At 37.2% G+C, this 13,793-nt stretch overlaps 1 long non-coding RNA gene across 2 annotated transcripts in view; it reads left to right on the plus strand.

Moving 5' to 3' along the window:
• The window catches only part of LOC110476021 (uncharacterized), a 75,002-nt gene that overhangs the window by 58,354 nt on the left and 2,855 nt on the right, over positions 1-13,793 (plus strand). For both annotated transcript variants that reach the window (XR_013339718.1, XR_002466354.3), the window contains exon 2: positions 6,274-6,364. This is a non-coding gene — a long non-coding RNA (uncharacterized LOC110476021). The remainder of the gene's footprint in view (positions 1-6,273; positions 6,365-13,793) is intronic.

Consider the following 13,793-nt stretch of genomic DNA (forward strand, 5'->3'; position numbering starts at 1 on the left):
TTATTCTGTCATTTAATCAAATAAATTTCTAGGTAGAGAGCAAAATAGTTTTTGACCGTTTGATTCCAGGACTGGTCACAGAAATCATCAGCTCAAGAAGGTGAAACAAATGACGTAAGGCAGAAATTCTGAAGAAACAGAGCCAAAAAAACCCATACCAGTCTTAACAAACAGAAGGAAATTGACTTAAGAGCATTCTAACAAAGATTTCCAGGTTTCTGAAGGAGATGGATGCTTGTTATATGTGATTCTACACTAAGAACAATTAAAATATCAAGGAGCATAAAGCAAGCAAGTGTTCTGCAGTACTAAAGGGAAGAGATTAAGGGTGTTTAGAATTTGGCTGCTGAGTCAAGTCAGAAAAGAGCTCCTGGTAATGGTACGTGACAATACTGAAGGGACAGCTTCGGAGGGTATCTTAAAGATCACAGCTCTTTTTAGAGAGAAAGAAAGGTGGTGTTTTGAGGTATGTAATTTGATTCACTGAGAAATACATCCATCCCTGTAAAGTTTCCTCCTCTTAATAAGTAGTATTTATTAATAAATAGCATTAGGACAATTAATTTCTGGTGCCTCTTAACTATTTCTAATGGAGGAAAAAAATAAGTGCATGAAATTGATTGCTGTAAATAAGACAAATTGGCAGGTGTGAGGACTGGCACACATACATATTTATATTTGGTGTGTTGTCTTTAAATGAAATGATGAAGTAGGACACGCATGCAGTTGTAAAGGGTATGAGGTTCCTATCTGATGAACAATGTAATGGGATTCATTTCCTATAAATACTTTTCATAGCTACTTCATCTGGGTTGTTAATTAATCAGATTTTATATAAAGACCATAGGCACCAGGTACTATCTGTCCTCCTCCAAAGAGATTTCAGTTAAGAGGTCTAAATCTAAAAAAAAAAGGAAATTGAAAAACAGATTACATTTTTTATCATAGCTGCAATCAAAATAGAACTGCTTTTCTCCTGTATTAACTGGTCAGCTTAACCTGCTTTTCAAGTTGGCAGCATACACAGGGCCTATATGTGCCACCATCTCCTAACTTCTGGGTAGCCAGCAATGAAAACAAAGCCAGACTCTTGGAGGTTAGTATTTGAAGAACAAGAGGCGGTGGATACAACCTTGGATATAGGATTTTTTATCTCCCCTTTGCCCAAGAACAGGATGTTCCATCTTCAGGTCTTTTCAACATGCAACTGTAGACTATCTTTTGCAACCTGCTTTTATCAGACCATGTGCTTTTACTGTACCCAATATGAGCAGAAGATTGGATAAGTAATGGCAGCTCATTTACAAACTGCACAGTTCTGTAACTGTCAATAAAGAGTTAACTATGAGAAAGTTACAATAATTTACCTGAATAAAGTGATGGAACTCTTTTTTTAAAACATTCTCTAGCATCTGAAAATTGTCCTGTTTATTATTGTACTAAAGCTTTCCTTTGTAAATAGCAAGTAATTAATTTTATTATAGTGCAACTTTCTATTATAACAAAAGAGTGAGTGACAGTTCCCTGGAACAGGGAAAAGTAATTAAAACATTTGTTTTTCTGGTTAAAGAATCTGAAAGTCACTGTAATGACTAACAAGTGACTGCTGTCTAGCCCTGTACTGCTGCACTGAAAGTGGTAAATAACAATATGAGGAGAAGTGCCTGCAGGACACTGGAAAGGTATCATTGCTTAATGCAGAAGTGTTACCTTAAAAGTTTTTTTTTCTTGTTAGTCCAGTCAGTTTCTGAACTCATGTAAATCTCTAGCATTTACAGTTTCCTGGAGTGAGAATTTACAGCTTATTGCACAGAGAATTACCTCTCTGGATGTTTTGGGCACAGTATCTGAAGCTTCACTAAATGGCATCTGATTTTGGTGCTATTTTCCTTTGGGTGGCTATTTCCCTTTCACATAACATGTGGTTTTACAAATCTCTCTTTTATCTAGCTTATCAGCCATCTTTGTTCCCAGCTAAGTTGTTCTAGGCTATTCTTTATATAAATGTCCATATTTGAGTGTGTGATAGTGAAAGATGGGAAAAATTGTGACCACAGCTGTGGGCTGCTATTGATGTCTACTCAACAACAAAAGACTGATTTGAGTAGGCTGAATTCCCAGAAGTCAGTAACTGCCAATAGATTTGTATTTATTTTTGAAGACTGCTAGGAGGTATTCTCCAGCCCATGAGCCTCCTAATCTTATTGCACTGTGAGAGTTCCTCTGTGTTAGTGCAATCTACCATCTCTGAGGAATCGTTAAATAAATTCATGTGCTGGTTTCACAGTGGTGGTCTTTGCTCTACAGCACCAAACTGGCTTACCTGTAAACTAAATAAATGCTTGTTTATAATGAATTAAGGAATCAGACAGTTTTTCTATACATGGTTCTTTTGCAGCAGCCCTTCTTAGGGATTGGGACTTCAGTTTAGATTTTTCTCTTTCTATCCCTGTGTGATGGATGCAAGCAGCTAAAACATACTAATGAGTGTTGTGGGCAAAAGGCATGCCAAACCTGTGATCCATTACAGCTTTTGATGAGCAATACTGCTTATACTGCAGTAAGCTGAAATGTGAAGCACTATGACTCGTGAAATAAACAGGTTTCTGAAAGGTTTTTTTCTTGAAGAAAAATAAAATAACTCTGTGAGAGTATAACACATAGCAGTTATGTGCCTGTCATAATTGTGTGTGTCCCTAAACCAGGACAGTGATTTTCTTAGATCATTATTTTTATTTTTCAGGATTGGACACATAATTAAAAAGTATGTCCTTTGGTAGATAATGATGAAATATGGACTAGTTTTCTTGTTTTGTGGCTTTTTTTTTTTTTTTTTTTTCCGCAGGGGGAGGGGGGCTTGGTTTGTGGTTGGTTTTTTTTTATATATATATAATTGAGAAAAAGAACTGTAATAGTCTTTAAGAGAAGAGGAAATATACTTTCTTTTGTTGGCTCAATTTCAACAAGGGAATGCCACAGGACAAGATGGATGAGGGGAGTAGTAAGGAGATATAGGTGTTTATTTCTAGGTCACTTAATTGAGTCTGATCCAAGTCAATACCACCTGAAATTTCATGCAAATTGGTAGCTGTTTAGTTAAACATGAAATGTCTTGGCATTGCCTCTACTGCACTGTAATTTCTTTATCTTCATTAATTTTTGAAGCTGGAATTGCACACATTGCAAAAATAAAAGCAACTTCTGGTGTAAGTTTTCTGCAATTGAATGAATGCCAATATTTTATCACAGAAGCAAGTCTCAGCAAATGCTATCTGCAAGACTGAGCCTGCAGCCAGGTCCTAACATCCCTGCACAGATGGAGATTTTTTAAATTGCTTGGGTAAACAGCTCCTAACTACAGGCTGAGACATCATTTAATGTGCGGGGGTTTTTTTTGGAAAGTGGATAGATAAGATCCTTAGCAGCTGCAAGTGTATTCTCTGTTGGTGCTGCCTGGACCATCCATGTGAACCCTCTAGAGACACAACACCCTGGCACAAAGCTCTGTCCCTGTTTTCATATCACAAAGCCTAGCTTTCCTCAGTCTTCTTTCCAAAGTGTTTTCAAGACTTCAAGGTACCCGAGTGTTCCTTCTCTGGGCAGGGTTTCCTTGAAACTCTATTTGCACTCATCAAAGGGTTACCAGGTTGGCTGCATTTGGAATGAAGTTTCACTTCACTGGAAAGTTTCTGGCCGGCTGTTCTCCCAACAACCTCTGTTTCTAAAGCTGCCTGTATGAAACTCTAACCTCTCCGAAACCAAAGGTCTCAAATGATGGATGAATACAAAATGGTAGAACTAATATGGTGCCTGCTGATCTTCTTGGATCACACACTAGTCCTTGACATATCACATCCTCTAGCCATCATCTGATAACTGCCTATTTTTGCTGGCTGTTTCAATTGTGAGCTCTTTCAGGCATAGATGTCTTGCTACATTTTTCACACTCAGCACTTTTAAAAGCTTTAATAATCGCCCTTGCTACTTCCATGGAATTCTTGTGACTAAGGAGAGAGAAGATTTTGTTCTAACGTTGTCCTCCAACTCTGGCAGCACTCTGCGCCTTTATCCAGCCACATCCTATTTACTCTGCCTTAGGTGGATTAGATTACAAGAGAGTTAAGAGAATATCTATAACAGATGATTAATACATAATGTTCTGCTGATCTGATATGGAAGAACATTTTCATTAAGATCTTATTCAGGTACAATTTAGATTTGTTGAATTGCTGTTTACTTTCCAGAGTTGTTGCAATTTGCTCACATCTATGTGATGGAGTTTTTTCCATGTACCAAAATTTAAAAAAAAATCACAGGAGATTATCAGTTTAGAAATTTTCAGCTCTGGTAGTGGACAAAATGGTGCTGGTCTCCTCTATAGTATATCTAAAGATCCAGAAGTAACATCTTTTACCTCACTGATGTCTTTTAGAGCAGCCCAACCATGATGATTTTATTAGGTTTGCATGTAATTTACCAAGTGTTTGTCCTTTCACAGGGCAGGCTATGCAAGCAAACTCTAGCTTTGTGCTCATTCCTCAATTCACAGGCAATGTGTAGTATTGAATTGCAAATGATTTCTCAGAGGGAATCTAGGATGAATTAAATGTTTTTGGTGGAGGGGTTACAGGGCTAAAGGGCTATTAAAGGTGGTTTTGTGCATGCACTGAGAAAAAGAACTTTTGGTCTCCATTTTACTTTAATTTCTTCAAGACCAGAAAAGCTCAAAATTACTTTACTTAGTACAGACACAACAGAAATCTTTATTATTAAAGAAGACTGTAATAAATCAGAAAGCTCTGCATTTAAAAAACTGTTTATAGTTTGATAAATGTGTGGGAGCTTCCAAAACTCCAAAGAGTAGCCCTGTGTGGATTAGGGTCACAGATGCAAGGGGAACTGCCTGTGATGGGGACCATCACTGGGCACATAGGTTTGTGCCATAAGGTTTATGTTCCCCAAGATAGCATAGCTGAACTTTTAAGAAAGTGATGGCCAATTCTAGATGACTGAGGTCTGACAGAGTTTTTCAGTGCTACTGCAGTACAGCATATGGAGCAATTTGCAATACCCCACAAGTTCCTTCATTAGCAGAAATGAGATGCACTTTAGTGGTACTGCCAGGCTGTCTGATCAACTTCGTACAAATGAAAGGAGAAAGGAGGGTGATGCCCTAGTCTGAGTGAAGACCTTGTGGCATTATTCAAGGTCTTGGTGTTTATTTCAGGACAAAAGCTGTTAAAGGTGTGTTAGCCAGTGTCCTGCTACAGCACTGCTCAGTCTCAAACATGGTCTGGTCCAAACCAGTGGGCTAAGCTTTATATAAAGATGTTGAATGTGCTAAAATATCAGATATTCACCTGTCACTTCTAATCTGGAATGACTTACATAATTTTGTAAAACAGTAAGAATCACACTGCTGGAAAAAAAAAACAGTGAAAAGAGCAAAGAGAAGAGGGTAAACTGAGTTTCACAATTTTTTTTCTTGAAAGTATGAACAGCAGATTTTTCTAAATTTGCATGTGTGTCTTAAGTGAATACCAGAATATTGTCTTGTAGACTGCTTGACTAATTCCTATAACATAGGACATAAGCATAGGACAGAAATCTAATAACTTGTTCTCTTCCACCCTCTGTAGGTAATGCAGTATAATTTTTTTTAATTTAGTATAAACTTCAACCTGCATATAAGTTCAAACATTTCTTGGAAACATAAAACTTGGATCTTATTGATAAATACTTTGGTTAATAGTCCTGCTGAAGTGAAGGCCTTCACAGTGTAGCTGTGACCAGAGTACTAATTTCCTCATTAGCCACTGACTGTAATTTACTGTAATATCATAGTTTGTCTTCAGGAAGAAGATAGACATATTTTTGAAGAATAAGGGGAAATTATGTTTTGCAGAGGTATGTTGTTGAAGTCAAAGACAAATGGTTCAAGTTATTAGGCCTCAGCTCTTCTCACTTAATGAACAAACCATAAAAAAATATGAGAAAGAATACCTCAATCTACTGAAAATTGGATTCTTGTAAACAAAAGAAAAAAGATGCCATAGTGCAATAGGCACTGTTCTTCCTTGAATATGAATTTTTGTATTTATCAAACTATCAATAACATACCAGGGCATAAGGAAGATGCATTCCTCACATTATTAATGAGTGTAGTGTAGGTAATGAATACTTTCCTGCAAAACAAATGCAGTACTTATTTTAATGATTTACTGAAAATCTTTAATTGCGTGAATCTACTGTGTGTCTTTTCTGTTTTCTCAGGAGAAATTATTACCCATTCACACCTGAATCATGAAGCAAATAGCTGATGAATATTGGAGTCTGCTGGTAGGATACATGCATGCTCAAGCTGGTGAGTGAACATGACAAGTAAAGTAGTGAGAGGGGCAAAAAGGCTTTTTATTTGGAATAAAAAGGAAAAACAACATTATTTTAGATGAAAATATTCAGTCCAAGCTGCAGCTGGGCAAGGCTTTCTCTTGCCAGGGAGTACAGCTTTGGCTGCTGGTCCCATGAGCCATGCCAACCTGCTGCACACTCTGGGGCCACCCCAGTGGCCAGCCAGCAGTTGGCTTTGTCTGTTGAATTTTTACTTTTTTCTTTAAAGTTTGAGTAATCACTGTCCAAACATTAAACAAAACTCCCATTTGCCTGCTGAACTTGATATTTCTCATTGTTGTTTCTGTCTGGTTCTCAGCATAATGACAATCAGTTTGACTTCTTAACATAACAGACTAACTAGTATTTCAGAAATTGTCCTGTACCTATTTCAGTCTGTTAAATGAATACTATTAATTAATTTAGAGATCATAATTTACTTATTTTGTCTTGGAAATAAATCTAGAAAATATTTTGAACTTTCCAGTTCAAAATATTTTATCCCTCTCAACAAGAAGCAGGAAAGAAACTTTTATATTGACTTTTATATATTGATGTTTTCCTGTTGCTTATCTGCTGCTTACCATTAGTTTAAGAAAATTAATATAATTTTGCTTGTATGGAATTGCTTTGCAGGTTCTTCCAATATTTTCAGAAATTAAGTTTCCTCTTACTTTTAAACAGGAGGGAATATCCATCTTCTATAGCCATAAGAAATGAAAACTTGTGAGAATAAATATCCCTGGAGAAGTGTATGGCAGGTGAAAAGAGTGATTATGGTTTCTGTTTTCCACTGTTGTGCTTTATATATCAGCACTCCAGCTTGCTTAAATCATTTTTATGTACATTCAGATGTTTTAGTGCTCTACATTGTCTGTACATCTGAAAATGCACACTGTCTGATGGGCCCAAAGGGAAAATAAGGGCATTGCTCCACTGACTTTTGAGCTGGGATTTAAGTCCCAGAGATGATGAAAGAGCTTTGCTGCTTTTATACATAATATAGTTCTTGCTACCAAAACTTTTGATCAACAGGTAAGCTGAAAAGGCTCTCTGCTGTGGAGCTGGGAGACTGGACAAGCTTGGTGAGCACTGGTTAAGGTCTGTGATAATGGGCACAGTGAACTATGTCAATGTTATTGGTTGGTAATATTGGTTGTTTACATGTTTTCACAAATTCAGCTCTGAAACAAAAAGTGCCTGCCGCAAAGGATGCCCAGAGAATGGACAGAGGGAGGATCCTCCAATTAAATACAACTTGTCCTTGAAGGAAATGGAGACAACCAGGCAGATTTTAAAGAGAAACTTGAATTACCCTTTAGGAAAACACAATTTGGCAGATATTAGTGAATTAAGTAGCTGTGCAAATAGTGTGAATTCTGCCACAAAGACTGAGATTTTCACTGAAACATGCAGAACCCAAAAAGTGCTTCTTTGTTGTCTACAAATGAGATACAGAAAATTTGTTGAGCCCAAATTGTAAGCTTTTCTTTGTATAAGTCAGTAATGTACAAGGTGTATCAGCAAATGCTGGATAATCCTTGATTTTCATGTGTATTGAAAAATGCATGGAAGGCACAGTCATGGTACTGTCTTAAGAAGACTTTGCACAAATTTAATGTTAGCAACTTATTATTCTTATTTACCCACCTGATTACAAGAGTGAAAGAAATATGAAGGAAAGCTCTCTAAATCCATATAATCTTGTTTTTAAGATTTTATAAGATTATATAAGGAATCAAGTTAACTGGTGATTGAATTAAATAGAATAGTTTATTTTTAGTTCCTATTTTCTTCCACTGTGAAATTCTGTGAATTTTAATTGGCCTATAATTTTTTTTCTTTGATTAAAACCATGTATTAGGGTTAGTATATAATTTTCTCTCATTTCCATTATTCATGAGAAATTACGATAGGAATACTTAAGGTCAGAATAATTATGGTTTTAAGAAATGATTTATTTTCTTGATTGTATGTTCATATGTTTAATAATTTGGCAAGTTGAATTTTAAAACATAGCTGAATTTATTGACTAAACAATTTATAGTGGAATTATGTTGGCCACTGATTAGAAAATACCTGGAAGCACTCTTCTACAGCTTGGCTATTTGAGACTCCTTTTATTCATTGCAAAAATATTGATCATGGACTGAAGAAGACGTGAAGAGGGAGATGCTGATCTCTTCTCCCTAGGATCCAGTGACAGGATGAGTGGGAATGGTTCAACACAAATCCAGGTGAGGTTTAAAGTGGACATTAGGAAGTATTTCTTTACCAAGAGGATGGCCAAGTGCTGGAACAGGCTTCCTAGAGATGATGCCCCAATCCTGTCAGTGTTTAAGAGATGTTTGTTTGTGCAATGTCCTTTGTGATGTGCTTTAGCTTGTGGTCAGTGCTGAAGTGGTTGGGAAGTCTATTCTAATAAAGATAAACAGAAATGTGAAATAGCTGACATTCAGTTAAATGATCCCACTTTTGGCTTTGGTTTAACAGTAGGAAGGGCTTTGCTTTCATATCTATCTGGGTAGTTCGATCAAATTTTTAAAAACTGAGTCTTTAGAGCTATGTACTCAGTCTTACATACAGAATTGCATCTGTCCATATTACTCTATGTGTACAGATATTGTACCTAGGTTCACAAATTCTGTAAAAGAATACAAAAATGGTTTTGGCTGCTCATACACAGAGTTATCTGATTTGCACTAAAATCACAATTACTATTCTGTATAGAAAGGCTTCTTATCCTTCTCAGGTGATATTAGAAAAGTTACAGGTTCTCTATAATATCCATAATTTTTGGTGTTTTTTGGTGGCTTTTTTTTTTTTTTTTTTTTTTTTTTGGTTTTTGGTTGGTTGGTTTGATTTTGGTTGGTTTGGGTTTTTTGGGGGGAGTTTTTTTTGGTGTTACATTTTTCCTTTTCTTCTTTGTGAAGAAGTTTCCAGGGACAAAAACAAACAAACAAAAAAGGCAAAAAACCCCCAAAATTTTCTTCTTATGATATCAGCATGGATTGATCCTTCCTGAAAGCCATCCCAGGTAGCAGTGTGTCATATATTATCTCTTTACTGCTTCCTTACTTCATCCTTATCTTCAGTCTGTCCTAGTAGAACTGTACCAGGTGCTTCTATGGTCATTATTTTACCATGTATTAGAGCAAATAATTACATGTTTTCTTGCAGAATTTACTGTGTAAGTTAATTACAACTGCAGCCTGGCCTGGGGCTAGATGAATCAATGTAATAAGATTTCTCCACTGGGGTTTTATTCAGACATCTTTCTTAGATTGTCAACAGTTTTAAATCTGAGAATATCTCATTAACAGTTGGTTATATGGACTGTTTTCACCCTTACTGAATGAATGTGGCATAAAGCAGGCCTGGGTTACAAGGTGGAATTCTCTATCATCCAGAAAATCCAGCTAAAAGAAAGAGATTTTGCAAATAAAAGTTTAGTGACTGCTGGTTAGTTCACTTGTTAAAGCTCTCAGTAAGACTTCATCATTGCCTCCACTCCTGGATGTAATCACATCTTTGCCATTTTGCATTTTATCTTCTCTGGGAGATGCACCCAGGAGAAATACTGCTAACTCTATTTTAAAGCCAGCACAATATTTCTCACTGTCAGAAGCACCATCTGGTCACCGTATCAGAGCTGCAGGGGGAGAGAAGGAGATGGTCTCACGTTCAGCTGTGCTGGGGGCTTGCTTTGCTTTGGGCCAGGCTGAAGAAGTTCACTGTCCCCGTGTCTTCAGAGCTGCTCTTTGCAGAGACCTTGGAGTGCAGGGGAGCTCTGCCCAGCTCTGCCATGCTGTGTGGAAGCTGCTGTGCATCCCAAACCCACAGTGGTGTGCAGCAGGTGAGCCAGGAGTGTGCTCCTCCTGGCAGGATGAGCTGGCTCAGGGGATGCACCAGCTCTGCTGCTGCTTCCAGAGCTACCTTGGCTGTGCTGCCTGCGGCGTGCCTGCACTCCATTAATTCTTCATGTGGAGGTTACAGCTGAAGAAAGTTTGGAGTTGCAATGGTCTGGCTTGAGCTTTGCAAAGTTGCTCATATTGCACAACTTGTCTGAGTGTTATACTTTCAGGTGTTATATTTTATTTAGCTTTTTTTTTTTTGGAAGTCAGCAAGAGCTGAAAGAAAAATGGAAAGAAAGGTTACTCACCATCAACAAGGGCATGTTTACATATTTTTGTTCCTGGACAAAAAAGAAATGAAGCATTGCTAATGAAAGACAAACAAGCTCTTACAGCAAGTAAAATTAAGACACTGGAAAAAATATCATTCCGGAAATTTACAGTGTGTTAGCAGAAAACTGATGGTAAACTAGAATTGTCCAAATCCTCTAACAGCTGTTAAACATGGGGTCATGCACAATTCACTTTCCTGAAGTGTTTAAGTAATTTGTTTTAGGTGCCCATGAGACAAGCTAGTTGTACATGTGTCCAGCCAGTATAAAAAGGAAAACCTTTACTAGAAAGGTAATTCATCATGCAAAGGTAAGCCGTCATATAACAAGATATATATTATTTATATTAGTATTTGATGTTTTTCTAGCCAACTGCCTTGCTGAGACAATCTGTTGGCATGACCTAATCACATTTTGAAGTAGTTTTTGAATCATTATAGACCCAGTTTTTAGATCTAAAGAATCATAACATTTCTTCAAATGAAAACTACTTGTGTGAAACATGGTGGAAAAGACTAGAATCTCAATCCTAAAACAGAACTAGAGAGGTTATGAAAGGGGACAAGAAGCAAAATTCAAATTTTCAGAGTGAGTTTGCAGACCTATTCACTTCCAAAGACAAATAGATTCATGACCTTTTTTTCCCAAAGTTCTTATCATAAACCCAATGTGAAGGGAATAGTTCTCAGAAAAACAAAACAGGCATGAAACTCCCATGTTTGCTCGGGGTTTTTAGTTGTACTGTTTATTTTGAAACCAGGAAGCAAGTGAAATCATCAGATCCACGCGCAGTGAGGCTGAAGGTTATAATCCCTGAATGGAAAATTACAATGGAAGACAATTTGCCTTAGAGATCCTCAGTTGCCTGAGTTGTGGGTGGGCTGAATTCTTATGGAAATGAATGTAAATTTCTAATCCAAACCTCAGGACTGTCATTTTTTAAAGTATCTCAATATGTGCTTTTGCAGACTTTTTCTAGCCAGTGAAGGGCTGTCTTTTCTACATGCTAGTAGGTGATGCTGAGCTGAGGTTGGTTATGCCTTCCCTGCAGGTCAATTGTACTTTAACAGGTTTTATGTTCAGCCCAGCAGGGTACATTTTTAACAAGCTAAGCGCCACCGTTCAGGCATACAGAAAAAGCAACGAGGCACTTTTGCCATGTGGTGCCAGGAGTTAAAATACAGCTTTTGAGAATGTCAACAGCTGCTTAGAGGTTATTTGTCATTTTGCAGAACTATGATTGTATGAAATGACACAAACCCTAATTCTCAGAGAGATGCACCCTCAGCTGGGTAGCAGTTTCTAAGGTGTCCATGCCCCAGTGTCTTTGAGAAGGGCTTTTGCTCCTAAATCATCCATGTGTTTTTGAAAATACAACCATATGGTGCCTAAATAGAACTTCAGGAGTTTAAATTAACTCCCTGTCTTTTAAACATCTGCCTTCACTCCTTTTAGCCTTGGATGAGATTACTTTTCCTTTTAGCTTGAAAGCATAGACCTGTAGGGCTAGTAGGTTCTTCCCCTAGATACCCTCTCAGATTCACAGGGATAGTTGTGAATCTGTTTGTACTCAGCAGATTCTGTCAAACAGCTTGAGATGATAGCATGCTTTTTCAGTGTCTACTTAAATGCTTTAATGTCAATTAGTCAGTATCTTCTATCCCAGCTTTAATATGTACATTCTTAATGGCTCTTCTAGTCATTTAAATAGCCAGGGGCCACATCACTTGAGATCCTGCTATGCAGGAGCATAGAAATAGAGGGGAAGGAACTCTGGGTCAGTAGCTCAAGTCACACCTGCCAGCACCTCCTGAAATCCCCCTAAAAAATTTTCAGGCTCTACCTTAAAGCCTGGATAGATTTTCTTGTTCTTATTCATTCTGTTAGGAAGCTGTTATAAAATGTTGTGTTTGAAAAGTTATCCTTTTTAATTGCCAGTTGGAAATTATTTATGGTCAGTTGTTCAGCTGCCAGTACTGCAAATACACATTTGCAGTGGTATTGATTGATATTTTAAACAATTTTTATTCCTGGCTGGTTTGTACCTGGACATGTTTACAGAGTAATTGATTCTGTTTTATGAGACTGAGCAAGATTCTTCTCCAATAATTCTATAGCTTAATTCTAGGCTTATTGATTGATTATATGCCTATTCTTGGGATGCATAAGCTATGATTTTAAGTACATAGGAATGTAGAGGGTATAGGACCCAAGCTGTCTCGATAGCTGTGGTGCTGCCTAACTGTTGGGCTCTCATGGGAAGAAGGGAATTGGTCACTGCTTTTCTAAAGAGAGAAAAGGAGCAGTTTTTTAAATAATAATAAAAAAATCAGTGTACAAAATAATGGTTTTGAATACTGATTTCACCTAGATGTTAGGGTATAGACAGCAAAATGGACAAGGAATCACAGGGGTGGATTGCAGGCACATTCATTCCTCCATTCATCATTTTGTGATGATCAATACAAACCTTCCACTGCTTAGCTAGCTGGAATTCAGAATCACATCCAGCTCCCTTATCTTTCAATGAGCAGAGAGTTTAAGCATTTATTGATGCCTTGTGAATTCGATTTGTGGAGTTGGTCATGCAATTTTGTCATTGTATCAGACAAATATCATCAAAATGCATGAATTCCTGTTTGGAAATCACCTTCTTGTGGGGCCTGCACTAGGTTATTTAGCCCATCTTTGGTGAAGGCTGCTTTAACATGTTTCCTATTGTCTGTGTGTTAGCATTTGAAGAACCTTTTCATGTTACTTTTTTTCTTTCCTCTTACTGCTTTTGCACTTCTCATCTATATGGCATAATTGGCAAAGAACAGCATTTATTATTTTGAAAGAGTAGTGTTACTCTCTTATTTCCCAGAATATTCCCTCAGGGGACAATCTGTTTAGTTCAGTCTGTAGCCCTGTTTACAGACTGAAAGTGGAAAATTATAAATTAATTTGAAGAGAGGCAAGGAGTTTAGCTTTTGAATTTTATTATTTAATTGTATGTCTCTGCACAAATTGCTCTGTTCAGTGAGAAAATTCTCTCTCTAAACTCGTGATAATGATGTTTGGGAAACGGGGAGTTGTGAGACTAATGACTATCTAAGAATTGGCTGAAAAATTTCAAATGCAAAGGACTATACAAAATTACCAAGAGTTATTTCTGTGGGATAATTATGGCAAAAATTTGTTTTGTGACAGACTTAATTCATATACTTGCTGTCAT

This window comes from Lonchura striata, chromosome 3 (assembly GCF_046129695.1).
Source record: "Lonchura striata isolate bLonStr1 chromosome 3, bLonStr1.mat, whole genome shotgun sequence".
Taxonomy (NCBI): Eukaryota; Metazoa; Chordata; class Aves; order Passeriformes; family Estrildidae; genus Lonchura; species Lonchura striata.